Genomic DNA, 9,083 nt, shown 5'->3' on the forward strand with positions numbered 1-9,083 from the left:
CCTTCTTGACCTGCAATCTTCTTCCCGACCTCTCCGCCCCCACCCCCTCTCCGGCCTATCACCCTCACCGTAACCTCCTTCCACCTATCACATTTCCAACGCCACTCCCCCAAGTTCCTCCTCCCTACCTTTTATATTAGCCTACTTGGCACATCCTTCTCATTCCTGAAGAAGGGCTTATGCCCGAAACGTTGATTCTCCTTCTCCTTGGATGCTGCCTGACCTGCTGCGCTTTTCCAGCAATTCAGAAATTTAAGGCAATATTACACAATAGAAATTGCTGACAAGGCACAATTGTGTCCAGAGTGGCAAACATTTAGTCATAAAAAGGGGTGGGAGAGTGCAGAACTAGAGGACATAGATTTAGGGTGAGAAGGGGAAAGATATAAAAGGGACCCAAGAGGCACCTTTTTCATGCAGAGTGTGGTACATGTATGGAATGAGCTACCAGAGGAAGTGGTGGAGGCTAATACAATTGCAACATTTAAGAGGCATTTGGATGGGTATATGAATAGGAAGGGTTTGGAGGGATATGGGCCGGATGCTGGCAGGAGGGACTAGATTGGGTTGGGATATCTGGTTGGCATGGACGAATTGGACCAAAAGGTCGGTTTCCATGCTGTACATCTCTATGACTCTGACTCTATAAACCCTGACTTTATTAGAAAGCATTCTAAAGGTATAAGTACTTCACATGTTATTTGGCAACCATTTCAAAACTAGAAAAAAAACAAATTCAGTGATCAATCATCACTTTTTAATCTTGCTGTTTTAATCAAATGCACCAAGTTTTCAAACTAATGCATTTGCTATGTAAATGCAAGTACTAAGATTACATGTTCAATAAGAGATGTGTACTCATGCTTCGTTAATATCTAGAAAAACAATTCGCGACCAGTAATAACCATTTAATGTTATGGATAATAATTGGTCAAGGAACTTCCAATAGTGGAGAGCTTTTTCAATATCTTCCATCAGGCTGGAGTTAAAACCTATTTCAAATTCTGACAACACTGAGATCAGTCAAAATCTGTAGACACAGTAACATAGGTTTTTGCAAGGTTTGTAGCTCAGGTTGAGGTTTAGGGTGTAGGATAGATGTGTTCCTGGGACAGGCTAAGCAAAGACTTGCCAGAGAATTCCTAAAGGCCTGGCACTCCAACCACAACGCCATAAACAAACACACAGATCTAGATGCCATCTATCAACCCCTCAAAACTAACAGGAAATGACATCACCACAAACCCCAGGAACCCCATCCAGGAGAAAGATATAAATAGAAAGCAGGAGACAACATTTTCGCTTCACTTGGAGGTCGTCACTGATGATGTTACATAGCCAGGTAATGAAACGTCTGGATAGCAAACCTACACACTAAAGTAACATAGGGTTGACTATTCAGGTCAACAACCTTTCGACTGAATTGCAAGATATACAGTTGAACACCTTTTAACTAGCTCAGATCTAGGAAAAAGGCATTTAATAAAGAAAATAAGATGTTTGAGACTGGGTGAAGGGCCAGCGATGATTAAATCAAAAAGTAACAATATTTTTCATTTCTCTCATGATCAGATGCTTGAATGCTTACAGCAGGATGGGAAGAGAGGGAGGGAGGGAAAGAAACTTTGTAGGCCTTGTAACCCAAGAATGGAGCAAAAGGAAGGCAGATATCAAAGTGTGGACCATCCGGTTTGCTTGTTACTGATAGAAATTCCCCAGAGCATCAGCCTTTACATCCCACATCCCAGTAACCTAGACACAGCTGTTCTCCATTATTAGCAACGGAGCAAAAAGAATAGTTGTCAAAGTCCATGTTCATACCAGAAGGCTGTAAAGAGCACGGGAACATTTTTTAAAAATCCATTAGTCAAGCAAGAATTTCTCTTTGAAATCTTTACAATATTTTTGCTTTAGGTGTTTTGTATTTTGCTCTAGATAACTTCTCTGACCACTTAGCTTAAGATAACTTGGCCTTGTAGTTGTAGTTTTTTTAAAATACAGTCAATCTCCACTCAAAAGGCACATGTTAGCCAGTCCTCTTTCACCTTTCTAAAAAAATTAGAAAATGTGTTGTTTCCTCTTCTCTAGATTATTTTAAGATGCAATCAGACCAAGAATTCCAGAGTTTGATGAATGCTTCTATTCCTTATGCAGTTTTTTTTTAAAACTCATTTTGCCTTTTCTATTTCAGTGGTAAAAATTGAAGCACACGAAAGGTTTACTATTTCATCATTTTATTATTGCCACCTATGATTTTATTCCATTTCTGCTTTTGTAACTAATTCAAACATAAATGTTGGTTCCCTGTAAAATAGATTATATTTTTCTTGACAGTTCAGCTGCATAATTTCTTTATCCTCTCAACTGTTTTTGGGTTTTCCCAAGCACCTGCATTTTCACTCTTCATCTTCATCCTTATTGGACTTGGCATTTATCTTAGTCTCAAATTTATAAATGTATTCATCCACATAAATGTACTCATCTCAGTGGGCATAGTAAGCAAGGACTTCACTTCTTTCTCCATCATATCTGCTCACATATGAATTAGCAGGAGCAGGCTTTTTACTACCTCTAGCCTGCTCCACCATCAGTAAGCACATACTATCTGTTTGCAACATCCAATCTGTATTCCAACCTACCCCGATAATCACTCACTTGATCAACAAGAATCCATCTTTCTCAGTGTTAAAAATATTCAAAGATCTGCTTCCATCACCACCTGCAATCTCTGCATTAGGTAATATGCTTTTTCTTTTAAAAAATGCTTCCTTTCATATTTCTCCACATTAACATCATTTGCTACATCTCTGCCCACTCATTTAGCCTATCACCATCTGTTTGTACCAACCTTATGGACTTGTAACTTGCTTTCCTAACTATATTTATGTAATTAGCAGATCGGCAAAATTAGTGAAACGGCAACATACCTTCCAATCTCTTCATCCAAATTTATATAAAATCAGCTGAGATACAACACTGAATCCTGTGGGACATCACTCATTACATTTTGCTAAAATGAAAATCACCCATTTACGCCTTCTCCCTGGCTGGCAAACAGGAAACAATGCACTACATCCTACACCATGAGCTTTACTTTTCATAATAAGCTTTGTGACAGCTTATTAAATGCCTCCTGGAAATCTAAGTACAGTATATTCAACAATTCCCTTTATCCACAGCAAGCATTACCTTCTCAAAAGAATTCTGATAGCTTGGTCAAATATGACTACCTTTTCACAAAACTATGTTGACTCAGTTGATTAATTTGAAGTTAAATGCCCTTCTGGATCATCTTTAATTCCAACACTTTTCCTAATTGCCCTGCAGCTTTCAGCTTCATTTATTGAGTCAGAGAGAAATACAGCACAGAAACAGACCATTTGGTCCAACTCATCCATGTCAACCAGATATCCTAATCTAATCTAGTCCCATTTTCCAGCACTTGGCCCAGTACCCTATAAATCCTTCATATTCATATATCCATCCAGATGCCTTTTAAATGCAGCAATTGTACCAGCGTCCACCACTTCCACTGGCAGCTCATTCCTACATCCTCATCCCTCTGCGTGAAAAGGTTAGCCCTTAGATCCCTTTTATATCTTTCCTATCTCATCCTAAACCTATGCCCTCTCATTCTGGACTCCCCCAAACCATGGAAAAGAGTTTGTCTATTTATCCTACCCACGCCCCTCATGATTTTATAAACCTCTGTAAAGGTCACCCCTCAGCCTCAGATGCTCCAGAGAAAACAGCCCCAGTAAGTTCAGTCTCTCCCTGTAGCTCAAACCTTCAACCCTGACAACATCCTTGTCAATCTTCTCTGAACCCTTTCTGACAGGAAAGGGACCACAACTGCACACAATATTCCAAAAGTGGCCTAACCAATGCCCTGCACAGCCGCAACATGGCCTCCCAACTCATATACTCAATGCTCTGACCAAGACATGCATATCAAATGCCACCTTCATCACCCTGTCTACCTGCGATTCCATTTTCAAGGAACTATGAACCTGCACTCCAAGGTCTCTTTGTTCAACAAAACTACCCAGGATCTTACCATTAAGTGTATAAGTCCTGCTCTGATTTACTTGGCTAAAATGCAACACCTTGCATTTATCCAAACTGCAGCTGCCACTCCTCATTCATTGGCCCATTTGATCAAGGTCCTGTTGTACTGAGGTAACCTTCTTTGCTGTTCACTACACCTCCAATTTTGGTGTCATATGCAAACTTACTAACTGTACCTCCTATTTTCACATCCAAATCATTTATATAAATGACCAAAAGGAGTGGACCATGCACTGATCCTTGTGACACACCACTGGTCACAGGCCTCCAGTCTGAAAAACAACACTCCTCCACCACACTCTGTCTTCTATCTTTGAGCCAGTTCTGTATCCAAATGGCTAGTTCTCCCAATACTCCATGAGATCTAACCTTGCTAACCAGTCTCCCATGGGGAACCTTGTCCAAAGTCTTACTCAAGTCTATATAGATCATGTCCACTGCTCTCCCCTCAATCTTCTTTATCTCTTCAAAAAAAAAAAACTCAAGCTGGAGAGACATGATTTCCCACACACAAAGCCATGTTGACTATCCCCAATCAGTCCTTGCCTTTCCAAACATATTTCAATCCTGTCCCTCAGGATTTCCTTCCACAACTTGCCCACCACCGATGTCAGGCTCACCAGTCTATAGTTACCTCCCTTTTGTTATTTTCTAATCATATGGGACCACACCTAAACAAAGGAAATTTTGGAAAAATAAAAATATAAACCAATACATCAACTCTCTCACCAGGCATTTCCTTTAAAGCCATAGTGAGAAAGTGTATAAGGTATGAACAGGTAGGGAAAGAGTTAAGTTTAGGGTTGCTTGACAAAGACTTAGTTGGCATGACATTGACCAGATCAGAACCTGCAGTAAACAATGAGGTGCTAGAGGCAAGGGTAGAAGCAAATTACTGCGGATGCTGGAATCTGAAACCAAAAGAGAAAATGCTGGAAAACCTCAGCAGGTCTGGCAGCATCTGTAAGGAGAGAAAAGAGCTAACGTTTCGAGTCTAACTGACCCTTTGTCAAAGAGCTTTGACAAAGGAACAATTAGACTCGAAACATCAGCTCTTTTCTCTCCTTACAGATGCTGCCAGACCTACTGAGATTTTCCAGCATTTTCTCTTTTGGTTAGAGGCAAGGGTAGTTGTTTAAGTGAAGAACACCCATTGTGTAACGCCAGTTAACGAAGTGAGGAACATCCATTGTGTAATGCCAGATGGCTTAAATCTTTCTTGGTGATGCTGATTGTAACGGTCACCCAATCAATATAGGTGTTGCCTTATTTGGTTGTTGCTCCCTCTAAGTGACTATATAATTCCTTAAGAATCTGCTGTTCGAGAGAAGACAGAAAACTCATGTCTTTGTGTACATTGGCAATCGCTGTCTCTGCATGGCTCGGAATAAAGGTAAAGAAGGTAGAGCCATACTGTGTCCGAGTGTTTGCTTCAACTGATATGGGATGACAATAGGATGATGTACTTGGACACTTGTCAGTCAAACAGTTTATTCAGTGCCTCTTTTCTGGTGATTATAACTTTCCTCAAAGTCCATGTTCCCTCCCATTTTCTGATTTATCACTGCTTCTGGAATGTTATTTATAACTTCTACCTTGAAGGTGACTGATAAATACCTATTCAATTCATCTGTCATTTTTTTATTTCTCTTCATTCATTCTGCAGTCTCACTTTCTGTACGACCAATTGTCACTAACATTTCCAATAGTCTTTTTTGCATAATGGCTATCAGATTGTAATAAAGTTTCGATGTACAATTTTGGTTCATCTGTTTTGTTTTGAATGTTACTTGTATTCAGACATGGAGCATTTTGTTCTTTCTATTTATTGTTTTTATATTAGAGTCTGACCTGTTGGCGGACTCATTGATTCATACTCTGTATTCCTTCCCATCACAGTTTCCCATTTCAGTACCTCTCTTTTTGGTTTTAACTTTATTTTATCGTGTCTTTCCCAAATTTTATCCCTGACCCATTCTACTCCCCAAGTTATGCAGTTGGCAAGAACATCGGCCCTGAGTGATTCAGATGGAGACTGTCCCAGCCATACAGATCCCACTTTGCACAGTACTGGTGCCCTGGTCCTACCAGCCAGAACCCATGCCAGTCTTTGAGCCATGCATTCACCTTTCTAACAGGTTTTGCCTGACCAGTTTTAAGGTGGCTGATGGAATAGGATGATGGCAATCGTAGACCATTCAGGCCCTGAGGCTTGTTTCACCATTCAATGAAACCATGATTGATCTGTGTCCTAATTCAATATACTTTCCTTTGGCCCATATCCCTTTGCTGAAAAAAATTAATCAGATTTAAAAATTAACTGATCTTTCACCCATTGCCACTGGAAGAAAGTTCAAAACATCTACCGCCTTGTGGGCACATGCATACATATTGAAATGCTTCCTAACTTTTCTCCTGAACAGCCTAGTCCTAATTTTTAGATAATGCCCCCTAGTTCTAGGATGACCAACCAGTGGAAATTGTTACTTTATCTACCCTGTCTTTTCCTGTTCATATCTTGAAGACTTTGATCAGATTGCTCCTTTACCACCAAATTGCTATATAAAACATTCCTAATTTGTATAATCTCTCCTTTTAACCCAAAGACCAAGCAACATCTTGTAAACCTACATATTTCCTCCAATGCCATATATCCTCCCTAAGGGCCCGACTTCGTTCTCTCACCAAGTGTAGTCGAACCAGGGTTTTGCATAACTACAGCATAACTTCTGCATCCCATACACTTCAGTCTTCTAGATACAAAGGCCAGCAAGTCCAGTAGCTGTCTTGATTATTTTCTGCACCTGTTCATGGCATTTCAAAGATTATGAGGCTGCTCTGTCTTGTCTGTGTCGTTTGTATCTATATGGCCCATAATGACTTGATCCTTCTCCTCCCCTACAGGTTTCCTTTTAGAGACTAAGCAAACATCCCAAACCCTGGCACTGGACAAGTAACACAACTGTCTAGATTCTATATTCTGCTGGGAATGGTCACAATCCACTTCAGTGAATGATTACACCTCCTAACATTCCTTCTTCCTGTATCAGGGTACCATAGTCAACTAACTTGACTGCAGTTTTTCAAATCAGAACTTCTAAAAATGTTTATTTCTCCCCAGCAACTCCCCATTTAGAATGACAGACAAGCAACTGGATGTGCCCATCCCATTTTCAGGGCCTTCACCTTTTCTTTATCCTTCTAGCTCTTAATGATTTACAGTGCAGGAAGCCACCATTTGACACAATGCACCTTACTGGCTTGTTAAAAGAGCATCATTATCTTGTGCTAGTTTCCGGTTTTTCTCCCAGATACTCGTAAATGCTTTATCCAAATAATCATCCAATAACCTCTCAAGTGCCTCAACTGAATGTGCCTCTACCACACTTCCATACGGTAACTTTTTGCAGGAAGTGTTTTTCCCTCACTTATCCTTGCTTCTTTTGCAGATCACTTTAAATCTATATTCAGTTCTCAATTTTACAAGCAGAAGCAGTTTCTCCCTTTCTACTGTATTCAGCCCAATCACTGATTTTGAAAACCTCCATCAGATCTCCTCTTAGCCTTCTTCTCTCCATAAGGCCATATGACATAAGAGTGGAAGTAAGGCCATTCGACCTATCGAGTCCATTCTCCCATTCAATCATGGCTGATGGGCATTTCAACGCCACTTACCCACACTCTCCCTGTATCTCTTAATTCCTTGCAAGATTAAGAATTTATCAAGCTCTGCCTTGAAGATATTTAACATCCCAGTCTCCACTGCATTCCATGGCAATGGATTCTACAGGTCCACTTAGGCTGAAGAAATCTCTCCTCATTTCTGTTTTAAATTGACCCCCTCTAATTCGAACACTGTGCCCACGAATCAGAGTATCCCTGCCTGATAGAAACAACTTCCCAGCATCCACTCTTTGTAAGCCATGCATTATCTTGTAAGTTTCTATTAGATCTCCCCTCAACGTTCTAAACTCTAAAGAATACAATCCCAGGATCCTCAGCCATTCATTGTATGTTAGGCCTACCATTCCAGGGATCATCCATGTGAATCTCTGCTGGAGATGCTCCAGTGCCAGTACGTCCTTCCCGAGGAGCTCTCAAAGGAGAGCAGCCCAATCTATCCATGTAACAAAAGTTCCTCATCTCTGGAACCATTCTAAAACACTGCACTCACTCCAATGTGTTCACACAAAGTTAAACTGACTGATTTGTAATTGCTAGGATTATCCGTACAAACGCTTGCAATGTTCCAGTCTTCTGGCACGTCCCATAATCTTTCATTTTTCTTTAGACTATGGCCACTGCTGCTGCAATTTCCACTCCCTTTCTTCAAATTCCTTGGATGCATCCAATCCCAATCTTGTCGATGTACATACAATCTGTTCAACATTTCTACCCCAATTTTGAACAGTTCTGGTGCTCAGGTTCCCTCCTTTGTCACCCTGGCTTGGGTATCATCTCTCTTTGATAAAAACAGATGCACAGAATTTATTTAACACCTCAGCCATGCTCCTTGCTTCCAGGTGTAAACCCCATTTTTAGGCCCAATCAACCGTACTGAGGAAGGAAGGAACAAGACAGAGCCATGATTGAGACACAAATTTGAGGGGCATTGACAGGGTAGACAGAAAGAAACTTTTCACTTTGGTGAGGAATCAATGACTGGGACAAGGATTTAAGATAAGGGACAAGAATTCCAGAGAGGATGCGAGGAAACATTTTTTTTATTCACAGGGTGGTAGAAATCTGGAGTTCATTTTCCATAGGATGGCAGGTGCACAAATCCTCTCAACATTTAAGTGGCATTTAGATGCACACTTGCAATACTACAGTATTTAAGGCTGTTGGCCAAGCGCTGGTAAATGGAATTAGAAAGGTTAGGTTCTTGGTTTTAACTGGTACAGACTCGGTGAGTCGAAGGGCCTTTTTCTGCACTGTCAATCTCTGTGACTTCATCAACCTTATTTTCTTTAAGAGCTCAATTGGACAGACAGGCAAATTTGGAAGAACAGTCA

The 9,083-nt window shown here is 40.5% G+C and overlaps 1 protein-coding gene across 1 annotated transcript in view; it reads right to left on the reverse strand.

Moving 5' to 3' along the window:
• raver2 (ribonucleoprotein, PTB-binding 2) overlaps positions 1-9,083 on the reverse strand; it is a 107,301-nt gene that overhangs the window by 79,320 nt on the left and 18,898 nt on the right. The window lies entirely within an intron of this gene.

The sequence above is a fragment of the Chiloscyllium plagiosum genome, chromosome 11 (assembly GCF_004010195.1).
Source record: "Chiloscyllium plagiosum isolate BGI_BamShark_2017 chromosome 11, ASM401019v2, whole genome shotgun sequence".
Classification (NCBI taxonomy): Eukaryota; Metazoa; Chordata; class Chondrichthyes; order Orectolobiformes; family Hemiscylliidae; genus Chiloscyllium; species Chiloscyllium plagiosum.